This window comes from Cetorhinus maximus, chromosome 12 (genome assembly GCF_964194155.1).
Source record: "Cetorhinus maximus chromosome 12, sCetMax3.hap1.1, whole genome shotgun sequence".
In the NCBI taxonomy this organism is placed as follows: domain Eukaryota; kingdom Metazoa; phylum Chordata; class Chondrichthyes; order Lamniformes; family Cetorhinidae; genus Cetorhinus; species Cetorhinus maximus.
In genome coordinates, this window is record NC_135890.1 from 61930514 (window position 1) to 61948273 (window position 17760).

General features: G+C 42.8%; 1 protein-coding gene across 1 annotated transcript in view; it reads left to right on the top strand.

The window, feature by feature from the left end:
- Positions 1-17760, top strand: part of LOC144687508 (dynein axonemal heavy chain 3-like) — a 706779-nt gene that overhangs the window by 295791 nt on the left and 393228 nt on the right. The gene's annotated exons all lie outside the window — the stretch shown is intronic.

A 17760-nucleotide genomic window follows, 5' to 3' on the forward strand; every position in this document is an offset into this window, starting at 1 on the left:
CCAGTCGTGAATGGTGGTGGACAATTAAACAGCTCACTGGAGGAGGAGGCTCCACAAATATCCCCATTCTCAATGATGGGGAAGCCCAGCACACCAGTGCAAAAGATAAGGCTGAAGCATTTGCAACTATCTTCATCCAGAAGTGCCAAGTGGATGATCCATCTTGGCTTCCTCCGGAGGTCCCCAGCGTCACAGATGCCAGTCTTCAGCCAATTCAATTCATTCCACGTGATATCAAGAAATGGCTGAAGGCACTGGATACTGCAAAGGCTATGGGCCCTGACAATATTCCGGCAATAGTACTGAAGACTTGTGTTCCAGAACTTACCGCACCCCTAGCCAAACTGTTCCAGCACAGCTACAACATTGGCATCTACTTGTCTATGTGGAAAATTGCCCAGGTATGTCCTGTACACAGAAAGCAGGACAAATCCAACCCAACCAATTATCACCACATCTTTAATACTCTCGTTCCCAATAAACCCATTATTCCCTCTCACTCTGGCCATTCCCCCTGGTACGGCCCTCACTCCCACTCCCTTAAGTCAGGGGATGCAAACTTAAAAGGATATGACGCAAAATTATTTCAACCATCCACTGCGATGTCTAGCTGGAGGACGTAAAACAGCTAAAACTGTTCACTATTCTAGGATCATCCTGAAATGTAAAGATAACCCCGACTTCTTTTCTCCACTACAAATTGTCTTCTGTTGTCCCTCTCTCCTTCAAACCTTTCCTCAAAAAAGACCAATACTTGACCCATCTGTCCTTGCAAACTACCATCTCCAACCTCTCTTTCATCTCCAAACTCTTTGAACATATTGTCACCTCCCAAATCTGTTCCCCTCTTTCTTTGAACTCCATGTTTGAATCCCTCTAATCAGGTTTCTATCCCCGACCCAAACCGAAACAGCTCTAATCAGAGTCACAAATGACAGCCTACATGATTGTGACAAAGGTAAACTTTCCTCCGTATTCTTCTTGACCTGTCTGCAGGCTTCGACATGGTTGACCACACCATCCTCCTCCAACGCCTCTCCACTGTTCTCCAGCTGGGTGGGACTGCTCTCCCCTGGTTCCATTCTTATCTATCTAGTCATAACCGGAGAGTCACTTAATATGGTTTCCCTAACTGCTCCTAAAACCTCTGGTATCCCCCAAGTGTCTATCCTTGGCCTCCTATTTCTCATCTACAAGCTGACCCTTGACGACATTATCTGAAGACACAGCATTAGTTTTCACATATACACTGACGATATCTCTCCTGACCCTCCCACTGATACTAAATTATCAGGCATCTTATCCAAAATCTAGTACAGGATGAGCAGAATTTCCTCCAATTAAATATTGGAAAGACTGAATCCAATGTTTTAGGTCCCTTCTTCAAACTTCATTCTCTAACTATTGACTTCATCCCTCTCCCTGGCAACAGTCTGGGATTAAGTCTGTCTGTTTGTAACTTTGGTGTCACATTTGATCCTGAGATGAGCTTCCGATCACATATTCATACCATCGCTAAGACCGCCTATTTCCACCTCCGTAACCTTGCTTGACTTCACTCCTGTCTCAGCTCATCTACTGCTGAAGCCCTCATCCATGCCTTTGTTACCTCTGGACTCGACGATTCCAATGCATTCCTGGATGGCTCTCCCACTTTCTACCCTCTGTAAACTTGAGGTCATCTAAAACCCTCTTGCCCATGTCTTTACTTGCAGAAAAATCCCATTCCCTTATCACCTCTGTGCCCATTGATCTACACTGGCTCCCAATCAAGCAACATCTTGATGTTAAAATTCTCATCTTTGTTTTTAAATCCCCCCATGGCCTCACTGCTCCTTATTTCTGTAATCTCCTTCAACTCCACAGCCCTCTGTGATGACTGCACTCCTCTAATTCTGGCCTCTTGTGCATTCCCAATCATAATTGCTCCACCTTTGATGGCCATGCCTTCAGTTGTCAAGGCCCCAAGCTCTGGAATTCCTTCCCTACATCTCTTTGCTACCTGACCTCACTTTCCTCCTTTAGGACACTTCTTAAGACCTATCTCTTTTGGTCATCAGACCTAATGGGCCGGATTTTCACTCCCAAGGCAAATAGCCAAGTCGGTAATGTTCTCGTCTCGCGCTACATACCTCAGGAGAAAGTGCCCCATCAGACCCAATTTCCACTCCAGGGGTGGGAGGATGTGGGGTGATGTCGAGTCGGCCACCCCCCAGAAGCAAAATTGGCCGTAGGGCCTGCTGAGTGCATAGGCAGGCTGATTAGATGGCCCACTTCCATTCTCTGGGAACTTGTACCAGTTGTTTCCTTAAATTTTAGGCCCTCTAGTCCTCGTCCCTCACACCCCATCACTCCCCAACCCACTTCCTGTGCCACCTCTATGCCCCCACGCCAACTCATGCTAACCCTTGCCACCACCCACCACCCTTTGCCCTTACACCCTCCATGCCAACTCACCCAGTATTCACCACAGGCACACCTGAGGAGCCATGTTTGATGAAATAAAATAAAAGTCTAAATATCTATTACAGCCTTCACTATATTAAAGAAACACCCCCATTCATGAAAACCCATTTAAATTCCTTCATGTATTTAATCCCTTTTCAAAACCAAGTTGTATTTCCAACCCCACATCAAAGACAGCTAATGCTTGAATAACCTCTTTGAGCTGTCAGTCAAACTGTGAATTTAGGACCCCTTGCTGAGATAAGCATAGGTTGTGGAAACAGCCAAGCATTAATAATGACATAATGATAGCCCTTGGGAAGTGTCAACACATAGCTATTATAACTGCTAGGAAAGTCTTTTTTCAACTCACTGACACAGGCAGCCTATTTTTAACCTTGAAAGACTGGATATTTAAATTACTGTACAGCTCAACAGTTCTACCAACCTTATCCACCCTTCAAGAGGATTTAGGATTTCTCTAAACACTTGTGACTCCCCTACTGCAGAAACTTGCTCCAGTGAATAAAGAGTCTGGTTGAACTCAACACTAATTTCTAATGGCCATGGGATCTGTCGGAAATGGGGTGGGACTTCCGAACCTGGGACCGGGCCACCATTTTTCAAGGTCCGCAGGGCTTCCATGACTCCACAAAATCGGGCCCAAATATCTCTTTATGTGGCTTGGTGTCATACTTTGTTTTATCATTCTCCTGTGAAGCATCTTGGGATGTTTTACTATGTTAAAGGCGCTATACAAATAGGAGTTGGTGTTGATGTGTATGAGCTCAGCTCTATTTACTGAAATAAGAACAGAAAATACTGGGAATATTCAGCAGATCAGGCAGCATCTGTGGGGAGGGAAACAGAGTTAACGTTTCAGCTCAACAATGGACGAGTGTGTCAGAATGGACTCTGTGTCCCAATCTTAAGGTCAGATTATTGGCTCAGGAGTGAGAGTGCAACAGCTGAGACAAACATAGGAGCAGAGGACTTAGGAGCAGGAGTAGTCCATTCAGCCCTTTGAGCCTGCTCCATCATTCAATAAGTTTGTAGCTCATCTGGTTCTGGTCTCAACTCCACTTCCCCATCTGCCCCCCTCCATAACCCTTGACTCCCTTGTCTATCAAAAACCTGTCTAACTCTGCCTTGAATAAATTCAGTGACCCAGCCTCCTGCTTTCTGGGGAAGAGAATTCCACAAACTAACGAGCTTCTAAGAGAAATAATTTCTCCTCCTCTCCATCTTAAACAGTAGACCTCTTATTCTTAAACTGTGTCCCCTGGCTCTAGTCTCCACCACCAGAGGAAACATCCTCCCGGTATCCACCCTATCAAATCCCCTCAGGGTCTCATTCTTCTAAACTCCAATGGGTATAATCCCAACCTGTTCAACCTTTCTTCATAAGCTAGTCCCTTCATCCCAGGAATGAGTCGAGTGAACCTTCCCTGTACTGCTTCTAACTCAATTATATATTTTCTTCAAACTATGTAATGGGTGGTTGATTCTGTAGCACTTACCTTCCATTATCAACTCTTACAAAACTCTGTCTTGTTGCGTGTCTTAGTTCTATATCTGTGGAACTTCTTGCAATGCCACATAAAATCATAGGTGCAAGTTATCAAAGCCCACTTGGGGAAAAAGTGCGTGGACAGTCCAGCCCGGCTTGTGGCAGAAGACCACAGTGAGGTCAATCAATCAGTCCCTTATCTACTCAAAAGAGATAATGGGGTTGACATTTAACTGAAGTGGGGTTGCAAAACAGCCAGCAAAGGGGAAAAGGATTACAAACGTTGTCCGATTGCCCTCCTTCCAATCAGCCTTCTCACTTGGATAATTTTTCACTTTCTTATTCCCAAATGTCCTGCTTCTTGTGAAGAAACAGTCATATTTCATTAATTGAGAATAAATATTAGAAGTAGATACATCAAATTATTTCAAGAATCTTTGTATTTGTTATATTTCACTATACTGTTTGTAATATTTTTATCATTCAGCTGTTTCTTGCATATTGATGTGACAATTACACCAAACTGCTTATGGTAAAGTTCACTACAGTTCCTAATAACAAATTCTGAGTGAGAAATATTCTGATTTGTAAGGAAGATTTGCTTATTATTATCAAGATAGAGATGGTGGAACAGTGTTAGTGTTCCTGTGTGTTGTTTTCTATGTTTTGCTGCTGCTGAGGATTGTCGCTGGGTGTGTGCTGCATTCACACTGTACCTGGACAGGCTGATGGACAGCACGTTGACCTATGGGTATGTTAACTGGCAGTTAACTTTCCAGAGCCTTTGTTCACCTATTTCTGATCTTGACTATATTTCAGTCAATGCCACTTCACTGACTATTAACCTTCTTAGTAATGGAGTGTAAATGTTGAGCCCTTCCATTCACTATGTCCTTTCCTTTAATGCTAAGAGTCATCACTGAAATGAGAAACTGTGCAAATTCAAATATTAAATCGCTTCTCACTGCATTAATTTCATTCTGGAGCTCCGCCACTCTAAGTCACTCCATAAAAGCAAATCACTGAGCAATCCTCGTTCAGGTTTCACTACAATCACAATTTTAAATGGCTTGGGGCAGGAGATTTGGAAACGAAATCCAGCCATTTTTGTAGCAATCTCCTATCTGAATATACCTTTCAATAATTATATTTTGCTGATAGCTTGGGATTGCAAGAGAATAAAATGAGAAGTGTGACTTGAATAAAATTGCTGCAATGAGATTCAGCAAGGGCTTGATTCAAGCATTCAAACAACACAAGAATGTTATTAACTAAAAACGTCAAGCTCTTGATCCAAGAATCATAATCTGGATTGCAGCTCAATGTGAGTAACAGGGGCGAGGCCTTAGAGGGATTTGAGAACAAGGATGAGAATTTTAAAATGAAGACTTTGCTTGACCAGGAGCCAGTGTAGGTCAGCGAGCGGTGATAGGGGATCGGGACTTGGTGCAAGTTTAGACACGGGCAGCAAAGATTTGGACGATCTCAAGCTTATGGAGGGTAGAATGTGGGAGGCTGGCCAGGAATGCATTGGAATGATCAAGTCGAGAGGGTTTCAGCAGCAGCAGGGTGAGCTGAGGATGTTACAGAGGTAGAAACAGACCGTCTTAATGCTGGCGCAAAACTGAGGTCAAAAGCTTACCTTGGGGTCAAATGTGACACCATAGAATCACAGTTACAGCACAGAAGGAGGCCATTCAGTCAATGTCTGTGCTGACTTTCGGAAGGAGCAATTTAACTAGTGTCACCTGCCACCCCCCCAACCCACCCCGCCCCCCGTCTTCTCCTTGTGGCTCTGTATGTTCTTCCTTTTCAGATAATATTCCAATTCCCCCTTCAATGCCTCAATTGAATCTGCCTCCACCACACTCACAGGGCAGCGCATTCCTGATCCTAATGACTTGCCGCATGAGAAAGATTTTCCTTATGTTGCCATTGCTTCTTTTACCAATTACTTTAAATGTGTGTCATCTGGTTCTCAAACCTTCCAAGAATGGGAAACATTTCTCCCTGTCAACCTTCTCTTCTCCAAGGAAAACAGTTCCAGCTTCTCCATCCTATCTACATAACTGAAGTTCTTCATCCCAGGAATCATCCTTGTGAATCTTTTCTGCACTCTCTCCAATGTCTTCACATCTTTCCGAGGTTGCAGCACGCAGAACTGGACGCAGTACACTTGTTGAGGCCAAACCAGTGCTTTATATAGATTTATCATAGCCTCCTTGCTCTTGTACTCCATACCCCTATTAAAAAAGCCCAGTATACTGTATGCTTTATTAACCACTCTCTCAACCTGTCCTGCCACCTTCAATGATCTGTGTACATTTACACGCAGGTCCCTCTGCTCCTACACCCCTTTTAGAATTGTACCCTTTATTTTATATTGTCTCTCTGCATTCTTTCTACTAAAACGAATCACTTCACACTTATCCATATTAAATTTCATCTGCTGCTCATTCACCCATTCCACCAACCTGTTTATGTCATTTGAAGTTCCACAGTATCTTCCTCAAAGTTCATAATGTTGCCAAGTTTTGTATCATCTGCAAATTTTGAAATTGTGCCCTGTACACCAAGGTCTTGGTCATTAATATATGTCAGGAAAAGCAAGGGTCCCAACACTGAACCCTGGGGAACTCCACTTCCTCTTGACTGAAAAACATCCATTAGCCACTACTCTCTGTTACCTGTCACTCAGCCAATTCTGTATCCATTTTGCTGCTGTCCCTTTTCTTCCATGAGCTATATCTTTGCTTACAAATCTGTTGTGTGGCACTGTATCAAATGCCTTTGGAGGTCCATGTACACCACATCAACAGCATTACCCACATCACCCCTCTCCATTACCTCATCAAAATTCTCCAGCAAGTTAGGTAAACATGATTTGCCCGTAACAAATCCATGTCAGCTTTCCTTAATTAACCTGCATGTGCCCAAGTGACTATTAATTTTGCCCCATTTCTAGAAGCTTCCCCACCAATGAAGGTAAACTGACTAAGTCTGTAGTTGCTGGGATTATCTTTACACCCTTTTTAGAACAGGGGTGTAATAGTTGCAATTCTCCAGTCCTCTGGGACCACCCCAGAGTCTGGAAATTTATAGCCAGTGCCTCCACAACTTCCAGTCTCACTTCCCTTAGTATCCTTGGAAGCATCTCATCTGGTCCTGGTGCCTTATCAACTTGAAGCATACACTGCCTGTCTAATATCACCTCCTTATCAATTTTCTACCCTACGAGGACTGAACTGTCTACTCTTTCACCCTGAACTGAGCAGCAGCATCTTCCTTGCTAAAGATACAAAGTATTCATTTAATACCTTAGTCAGTCAACCCCGCCTCCATGTGTAAATCCCCTTTTAGGTCCCTAATCAGCTCCACTTATCCTTTTATCGCCCTTTTATTATTTAAATGCCAATAGAAGACTTTTGGATTCCCTTTTGTTAGCTGCCAGTCTCTTCTCATGCTCTCTTTTTTCTTCTCTTGTTTTCTCTATTCCCCTCTGAACCTTCTATATCCAGCCTGGTTCTCGATTGTATTATCCATTTGACATGTGTTACAAGCACAATTTTTCTTTGTCATCTTAATCTCTTTCTCATTCTTCATCCAGGGAGCTCTGCATTTGTTTGCCCTACCTTTCCCCTTTATGATAATATACCTGACTGTGCTTCTTTTAAGGCAGCCCATAGTTCGGTTACATTTTTTCATGACGATCTTTGATTCCAATTTATCTGGGTCAGATCTATTCTTACTTCACTGAAGTTGGCTTTCCGCTGGTTATTATTCTTACTCTCAATTGCTCTTTGTCCATTTCCATAGCCAATCTAAACCTTATGATACAATGGTTACTGTCCCCTAAATGTTCTCCCACTGACACTTGATCCACTTTGCCCGCCTCATTTCCCAGAACCTGGTCTACCAGACCAGGGGATTGGGGGAGAGTGGATTTTAGTAAAATAAGGCAGGATCTGGCCAAGGTAGACTGGGAACAGCTACTTCTGGGGAAATCTACAGAGGATCAGTGGGGGGTGTTCAAAAAGGAAATGGGGAGGGTACAGACTCAACATGTTCCCTCTAGGGTGATAGGAAGGAGTAACAAGCCCAGAGAACCATGGATGACCAGAGATATTCAGGATATGATGAGAAGGAAAAGAGAGGCTTTTAGCAGGTACAAGGGAAGCAAATCAGCGGAGGCATTAGTGGAGTACAGAAAGTGCAGGGTGGAGCTTAAGAAAGCAATTCGGAGAGCAAAGAGGGGATATGAGAAAGCTCTGGCTGGTAAAAGTAGGGAAAATCCCAAGATATTCTATAAGTATATCAATGGGAAGAGGATAACCAGGGAAAGAGTAGAGCCCATTAGGGACCAAGGGGGCAATCTATGGGTGGAGCCAGAGGACATCGCTAGAGTGTTGAACGATACTTCACATCCATCTTCACCCAAGAGAATGAGGATGAAGGTATTGAACTCGGGGAGAGAGACTGCGAGGTTCTTGAGCAAATTGAAAAAGAGTATTGGAGGTGTTGGCAGGCTTAAAAGTGGACAAACCTCCAGGTCCGGATGATTTATGTCCCAGACTGCTGAGGGAGGCAAGGGAGGAGATCACAGGGGATCTGACCCAAATTTTTAATTCCTCTCTGGCCACGGGGGAGGTGCCAGAGGACTGGAGAACAGCTAATGTGGTTCCGCTATTTAAGGAGGGTTGTAGAGATAAGCTAGGGAATTACAGGCCAGTGAGTCTCACGTCAGTGGTAGGGAAACTATTGGAGAAAATTCTGAAGGAGAGAACCTATCTCCACTTGGAGAGGCAAGGTTTGATCAGGTATAGTCAGCATGGCTTTGTCAGAGGGAGGTCATGCCTAACAAATTTGATTTAATTTTTTGAGGAGGTGACCAGGTGTGTAGATGAGGGTAGTGCAGTTGATGTAGTTTATATGGATTTCAGCAAAGTCTTTGACAAGGTCCCACATGGGAGACTTATAAAGAAGGAAAGTGCACATGGGATACTGGGTAATTTGATAAGGTGCATTCAAAATTGGCTTAGCTGTAGGAGATAGAGGGTGATGACAGAAGGATGCTTTAGTGACTGGATGCCAGTGTCCAGTGGCGTACACAGGGATCTGTTCTGGGTCCCCTATTATTTGTCATTTATATAAACGACATAGATGACTATGTGGGAGGTAGGATTAGTAAGTTTGTGGATGACACAAAGATGTCAGGTGGTTAACAGTGAGGTTGAGTCTTGGGCTACAGGAAGATATAGACGGTATGGTCAAATGGGCAGATAAGTGGCAGATGGAATTTAACCCTGAAAAGTGTGAGGTGATACACTTTGGAAGGAGTAATTTGACAAGGAAGTATTCAATGAATGGCATGGCACTAGGAAGCTCTGAGGAACAAAGGGACCTTGGCGTATATGTCCATAAATCTCTGAAGGCGGAGGGGCATGTTAGTGGAGTGGTGAAAAAGGCATATGAGACACTTGCCTTTATCATTCGAGGCATAGATTACAAAAGTAGGGAGGTCATTGTATAGAACCTTGGTGAGGCCACAGCTGGAGTACTGTGTGCAGTTCTGGTCGCCACATTATTGGAAGGATGTGATTGCACTGGAGGGGGTGCAGAGGAGATTCACCAGGATGTTGCCTGGGATGAAACATTTAAGTTATGAAGAGAGGTTGGATAGACTTGGGTTGTTTTTGTTGGAGCAGAGAAGATTGAGGGGCGACCTGATCGAGGTGTACAAGATTATGAGGGGCATGGACAGGGTGGATAGGGGGCAGCTGTTCCCCTTAATTGAAGGGTCAGTCACGAGGGGACATAAGTTCAAGGTGAGGGGCAGGAGGTTTAGGGGGATGTGAGGAAAAACTTTTTTATCCAGAGGGTGGTGACGGTCTGGAATGTGCTGCCTGGGAGGGTGGTGGAGGCGGGTTGCCTCACATCCTTTAAAAAGTGTCATAACATTCAAGGCTATGGGCCAAGTGCTGGTAAATGGGATTAAGTAGGTAGGTCAGGTTTTTCTCACGTGTCGGTGCAGACTCAATGGGCCAAAGGGCCTCCTCTGCACTGTGATATTCTGTGATTCTGTGATCAGTGCCTCCTTTCTCATTGGACTGCAAAAATACTGCTGCATAAAATTCTCCTGAACACACTCTGGGAACACTTACCCCTCTCTGCCCTTTACACTACTACAGTCCCAGCCTATATTCGGATAATTAAAGTCCCCCATTTTAATTACTCTTTAATTCTTACACATCTCTGTAATTTCCTTGCAGATTTGTTCCTCTACATCCTACCCACTAGTTGATGTCCAATAGACTACACCAAGCAACGTAATTGCACCTTTTTTGTTTCTTGGCTCTAACCAAATAGATGCTGTCCTGGACTCTTGTGGGTCATCCTCTTTCTCCAGCACTGCAATGTTCTCCTTAATAAATACTACCACCCCTCCCCCTTTCCTATCTTTCCTGAACATATTGTACCCATGAATGTTTAACACCCAGTCCTGCCCTTCTTTGAGGCATGATACTGGATCATTTTGCAGATATCACAATGTTTGTATTTAAACTGTCCTCTCTTCCTTTTGGACCAAAATGTACCAAGCCACCCAACACCTTGCCTCCACCATATATTTTGACTACTATTACTGACAACATTCGTATCATGAATCTTTCCAGTGAACTGCAATTCCTACCTCACAATGAGCATTTTGTTTGGATATGACCTGTCTTCACTCCCAGCAACCAAGATCCTCCGCCTTCTCAGGGTGACATGACACAGCCGCTTGCTTAGCGATAGTGCAGGCGTAAGCAGCATCTGCTGTTTTCCCAATCTGTTCTTGTGGATCTGGATCAGACCCTGCCTCAGCACACAAACACTCTCAGTGCCACACACTCCTTCAGGAATATGATGATGTCTTCAATCCAACATTCCCAGGCTATGATGGCAACGCTGAAATCTTCAATGCTAATGTCAACATGGGATATGTACATCCTCCACAACACAAAGGTCACTTTCTCCAGTATGCTAGAGATAAACTTGTTGAGTTACAACTAAACATTTGATGACTTTGAATGCCTTGGAGTATTTTTCTTGTCCTGAAAATGTGGAGTCCCTTATTTCTCATCAAGCAGTCAAATAAAGAAGTTCGATTTATCATAGTGTTCCCTGATGTTGGCCAATACAGTAAGTTGCAACCATCACTGATGCCAAATGTTGACTCAATCTTACATATGATTTCCAAGTGGAAACACATCTTTGCAATAAATCTGAGCAATGCCTTTGTAATAGGTCATGATGGTAAGACAGTAATTATCAAACATGGCAATCAAACTGTTAAGGTTCATTCCTCATGATTAATGAGAATTAATTATAAAATCTTGGACCCTGAGCAGCCTGATAGAAGTAACTGAGGCACCTTGCACCTCAAATCCTCATGTGTTTCATGATGAAGGCCCTGATGAACAGACTGCGGTAGCTCAAGGGCTGGATGGTGATGCTGTGAGTGATCATGACACACAGGACAGAGCTACCACACCCAAAGGACAGTTGTCCAGAGTGAGCACTTGGGTGATGTATATTCCCGAGGGGTCTTGTGAATGAAGGGATGTAACAACTGTGAAACATGGAAGAAAAGCCACTAACAGGTTTAAATATTAGTTAAATGTTAAGGATGATGGCCAAGAAGTAAAGTTCAAAACTGCTAGAATGGGGTGAAGGAGTGGAGAGTGAGAAAGTGAAGTGTAAATACTAACAGTGGGTTTGGATGTGACACTTGCACCAGAAAATGATCACATACCGGCGAAAGACCCTCTGAAGGGAGATCTTGCAGCAGTAGTTCTGACAGATACAAAAGTGAATAGATTAGACAATGAAATAAGGGCCACAGAACAGTTTGGAACAGAACTAGAAGCAGAAGTCCTCATGATCAGGAAGTTTTGGTAGCTGCCAATAAATTTGGGGATAAACTAATAGAGGCCAGGAAAGGGGAATTAGATAGTTGGAGGGAACTTGGAGACTATTCTGAGATACCAGGTATGGGGCAACCAGCTTTGTCACAAAGGTGGATTTGTACTGAGAAAGTCCTTGCAGATGGGACTGATGAGGCTAAAGAAGCTGGTAGCTTGGGGTTTTGAAGAGTGAAACAGATGTTACAGTGGATTTGCCCACAGCTGGAAAAGTAATCTATAAAATGTTTTTGGCTCTTCTGACCACATATTCACTGGGGGGGGAGGGGGATGTGGGGGAGGAGGGGTGGCAGGTGGGGTGTTCAATCAGTCGACGTAAAAGGCCCATTTCTGCAGGACGACACTTTTCAGAGAGATGTGTTTCTGAAACCTCCCAAAGACACAGCAGATGCTGAAGGAAAATTAGGAAAATAAACAAATTTATCCACAGCCTGAATGATGCTCCCAGGGTGGGTATTTTTCAATGGAATCTGTTTTGCTGAAAATAGATTGTGTTCAACTAGAAGCAGATCCAATAATCTTTATTGGTATAATAAAGGAAAGCTTTCAGGCATCTTCATGATGCATGTTCATGATTTCTTATAGGGCAGCACTGCATAATGTTAGAAAGGGGCTACTAAAGATTAAAGTAGAATTTAAAATTGGGAGTCAGGCTTGTGGGTATTTAAATTTATTGGTTTAGATATTAAGTAGAGTAGGTCTGGAATTACTTTAAATCAGAAATCCTATTTAGCACATTACTCCCATCCTGGTTAATTGTGCTCGGTCCTCACATAAGGGTGATGTTAGATCTCAAGAAGAGACAGAGCAATTGCAAAGCTTGACAGGTCAGTTGAACTGATTGTGCACTCAGACTAGGCAAGATGCTAGTTTTGATGCATTGGAGTTAAGTACTACAATGAAACATCCTAAAGTAGAGAATATTTAAAGGGCAAATAAAATATTAAGAAAGTTAAATGGAGAAATATGTACCTAAGTTCCAATCCTTAGGTGTCCAAAGAACATGAAACTAGCCATTTTAGCTTCACATACTAATCTTCCTGATGGGTTTTCCCATGCAGCTGGTTTCACAATTTCTCTGATGGGTGAGATTGGGAAATGTTATCTTCTCACCTGGGAAGCTAAGAAAATAAAAACAAAGTGTTGTTAAAAGGATTTTGTCTACTGAAGCATTGGCTGTATGGAGACAGTGGACATGGGATTTAATTCCTTAAAATTTGAAATGAGATTCTGTACAGTGTTACCCATTGGGTGTTATGTAGGTAATCATTAATTGTAGGATAATGGACACTCTATGAAAAGTGTGAGAGAAAAGGTTACGGGCTAATCTTGCCAACTTGGAACAAATGCTGAAGAGAAAGGAAATCTCTAAAGTTAAATGATTGAATAAAAGTCATCAGCTGTCTGACTATTTTACAAAAAAAAATGTTTTTTGAAGAAATTATTAGGGTTCTAGAGGAAGGGTGTCTAACAATGTAATGTTTTGTAGAGAAATGGAGGTTTTTGATATGTTTTGAAATTTTGTGTACATAAACTCACATTTTTATTTTAAGAGAGAGAAGGAAAACTGTTAATTCTGTTTAATTGTATGCAAGTGGTTGGCATTAACTGGTGAATCACTTTCATCTCTGAAAACAGACACAAAGCGTGCTTGTTGGGTTAGGGGGGATATTTTGTAATGTGTAACTCCTGTAAATAAATGCTTGTAAAAGTGTGTAAAGATTGGCTCCAGTTCTATCCTTCACCTATTGGTTTTCTGGAGTAGAACAGATTGTGTGGAGGATTAATGCTGAACACCTCAACCCTAAACCTGGGGCTGTGTGCTGGATTAATGCTGAATACCAGACTACTAACTCAGTGTTAATCACAGTATTAATGCTGAATACGTCATGGCTAATATTGGGATCTTTGTAGTGTTATTGGGAATACCACACTTCTAACCCTGGGCTGTGTGAAAGAAAATAAAAGAAAGACTTGCATTTATATATTCAAGACCACCAGACGTCTCAAAGTGTTGTACAACCAATGAAGTACTTTGGAAGTGTAGTCACTGTTGAAATGTAGGAAGTGCAGCAAACAAGCTGCAAACAGCAAGATCCCACAAACAGCAATGTGATAATGACCTGATCATCTGCTTTTTATAATGTTGATTGAGGGATAAATATTAGCCAGGCCACCAGGGAGAACTCATCTGCTTTTATTTGAAATAGTGTTATGGGATCCTTGACATCCCCCTGAGAGGGTAGGCAGGGCCTCAATTTAACAGCTGATCTGAAAAATGCCACCTATGAGAGTGCAGCACTCTTTCAGTACTGCACTGGAGAATCAGCATTCACTTTTGTGCTCAAGGCCTAGAGTGGCACTTGAACCCAGAACCTCCTGAGTCAGAGGCGAATGTGTAACAGCTGATACAGAGGGTGGAATGTTACAGCCCATCACAGCTGGGGTGGGGCCATTAAATGCGGCAAGTCGTTTAAAAGTCCACTGGCTTTGGCAGGACCGTAAAATCCTGCCGGTGTAAAATTCCGTCCATAAAGGAGCAGTATTAATGCTGAATATGTTACCCCTCACCCCATGGTTTTTACATTATTCATGGTGAATACCTGAAAACCATGCAGGATTAATTCTGAATACGTCAGTGCTAAGCCTTGCTGTGTGTGGTATTAAAACTGAACAGTTCAGCCCCAGGGCATGGATTATGTGAAATATTAACCCGAATACCTTGTTCTAATCCAGAAAGCTAGTGATAAAGTATGGAACTGAAGTCAGATCTGTACAAACTCTAGGAGCTTTTATTTACAGAGATGGACATGATTGGCATGCACCTCCAAACCCTATAACTACAGTTTCAATCTGCTGCCATACAGAAGAGGACTAGTGAATCCCCATTTAATTCCTGCCTGCCTGAAAACTATTAATTAGTTAATTAACATTCCACACTGCTAAGCCTGAGCTGTGAAACTTATATTGTCACTGCAACTGGTCACATTTTACTTTGCCTACCTCTTAATCTGTTATCATGAAAATACTTTAAGATGGTATAAGTTAAAGACACTGCTTTACAGTCTGACTAGTTTACACTTTTCAGCCCACTAAATGGACTCATACAGCCACTCAGTCAGAGCCATGGAGGCGTAGTGACATTTAAGGCACTGAAGGAGACTCTTTCGAGTTACCAACAGTCACAGATTGCAACTCTTTTCGAGTACAATCACAGTTCTTGGTTTCCGGGAGTGGGACATGAACCCACAACCCTCTGATTCAAAGGTGAGGGTGCTATGAACTGAGCCACAGCTGACACCTCCAAGGCACTGAAGGAGTCCATTTGGCCCATTGGGTCCATTTCAGCCCTCCATAGAGCAGCCAATCAGTCAGTCAGTCCCATTTCCCATTATATCCCCACAGTCCTGCAAGTTTATTTCTGTTAAGTACTCATATAATTTCCTTTTGAAATAATTAATTGTTTCCACCACCCACATGGGCAATGAGTTCCAAGTCATTACAACTGGCTCATAAAAATGTTCTTCCTCAGAACCCCTGCACGTCTTACCCAAATCCTTACATCTGTGTCCCCTCGTCCTTGTACCATGGGCTAAATGGTATAATGGGTTTTTCTTGTCTACCTTATCAAAACCTGTCATCATCTTGTACACCTCTATCAAATCTCCCCTCAATCTCCTTTGCTCCAAGGAGAACAGCCTCAGCTTCCCCAAACTAACCTTGTAGCTGAAATCCCTCATCTCTGGAACCATTCTGGTAAATCTCCTCTACACCCTCTCAAGGACCCTCACATCATTCCTAAAGTGTGGTGAGAAGGTGATTGTGAGCTGCCTTCTTGAACCACTGCAGTCCTTGTGATGTAGGTACTCCCAACCAATTACCCAAATATTGATTGGGAATGTAGGATACTGGACACAATACTCTAGTTAGTGTCTAACCAGAGCTTTATAAAGATTCAGCATAACTTCCCTGCTTGTGTATTCAATACCTCCATATATGAAGCCCAAGATCCAAATGCTTTGCTAACCTATCTCCTAATACGCCCTGTCACCTTCAAAGATCCATGCACATGAAGCCCTAGGTTCCTCTGTCCCTGCATACACTTTAGAACTGTGCCATTAAGTCTACATTGCCTCTCCCTATCCCTTCAGTCAAAATACATCACCTTACACTTCTCTGTATTAAATTCAATCTGCCTCTTGTCTGCCCATTCTGCCAGCCTATCTGTGTCCTGTTGCAGTCGATTGATATCATCCTCACTGTTTGCTATTCCCCCAAGTATGGTATCATCAGCAATTTTTTAAATTTTACTCTATTCCAATATCCAAGTCATTTCTATATATCAAAAAAAGCAGTGGTCGTAGCGTTGACCCTTGGGGAACATCACTGCCTACCATCCTCCAGTCTCAAACACAATCATTTACAATGACTCACTGTTTTCTGCCCTTAAGTCAATCATTTTTCCAAGCTGACACTGACCTTCCAACTCAAGATTGTTGTTAACCAGCCTTCTATGTGATACTTTGTCGAAGGCTTTCGTTAAATCCATACAAACAACATCCCCTTCATCAACCTTCTCTGTTACTTCATCAAAAAATTCAATTAAACTGGTCGAGCTCAATCTGTCTTTTACAAATCCATGCTGCTCTCCTTTAATGAGCTCAAACCTCACCAAGTTCCAGTTGATTTTTTTCCCTGATTAATGTTTCTATAGCCTTACCCACTATTGATTTAAACTAATTGACCTGTAGAGAAATTAGTGGTCGAGGACATTCTCTGGAACACATTTTATAAATTCCTGCCCATCCTTAACCTTTACTCTAACATTATCCTACATTCCTAATCGATATTTGGGTAATTGGCTGGGTCAAAATCCTGGAACTCCCTCCCTAACTGCACTGTGGGTGTACCTACATCACAGGGACTGCAGCAGTTCTAGAAGGCAGCTCACCACCACCTTCTCAAGGGCAATTAGGGGTGGGCGATAAATGCTTGCCTAGCCAGTGAAGCCCACATCCCATGAATGAATAAAAGAAATTGAAATCCCCCAATATCACCACTCTATATAGTTCTTGTACATTTATAATTTTTCCACAGATTTGTTCCTCTCTTTCTCTCCTACTATGAAGACCTATAGAATACCCCCAGGAGCATGATTATATGTTTTGTGCTTCTCAATTCTTGCCAAATGGATTCTGTCCTTGCCCCGTCAAAGATTACAATACTACACTGTCCTCCCTAATCAGTATTCCCACCCCATCTCCCATTTTTCTTTCCATATCTTTTCTGAACAGTTGACATTATTGAATATTAAGCACTCAAGACTCAGAAGCCCCCTCTCCTGTATCATGCCTCTAGCCATGCACTGATCCTCCCTGTCTTCCTATTTCTACTCTTATTAGCCCATGGCACTGGGAGTAGTCCAGAGGTAACTACTTTTGAGGTCCTGCTTCTTAAATTCCTTCCTCACTCTTGAAAGTCTAACTGTAGGACCTCAATAGCTGCCCTCTCTCTGTGGTTGGTACCAACCTGTACCACAACATGTGGTTGACTCCCTTCCTCCTGCAGAATACCCTCTCTGTAATGCCCTTTACCCTGGCACCAGGGAGACAACACACCATGTGGGACTCACGATGGCTTTTACAGAAATGCCAGTCTGTTCCCCTGACTATGGAATCGCCTATAACGTGGGTGCTATGGTGAAGTATACCTCTCCACAAATGATGCCATGCCTGTTAAATATTTACAGTGCTTAATTTTTTAACTTTGAGTTTTCTATTTTGCAGTTTTTTTCTAATGTTGTTGGAACTCACCCTGCATCCCTAAAGAGACTGCCACTTAAAT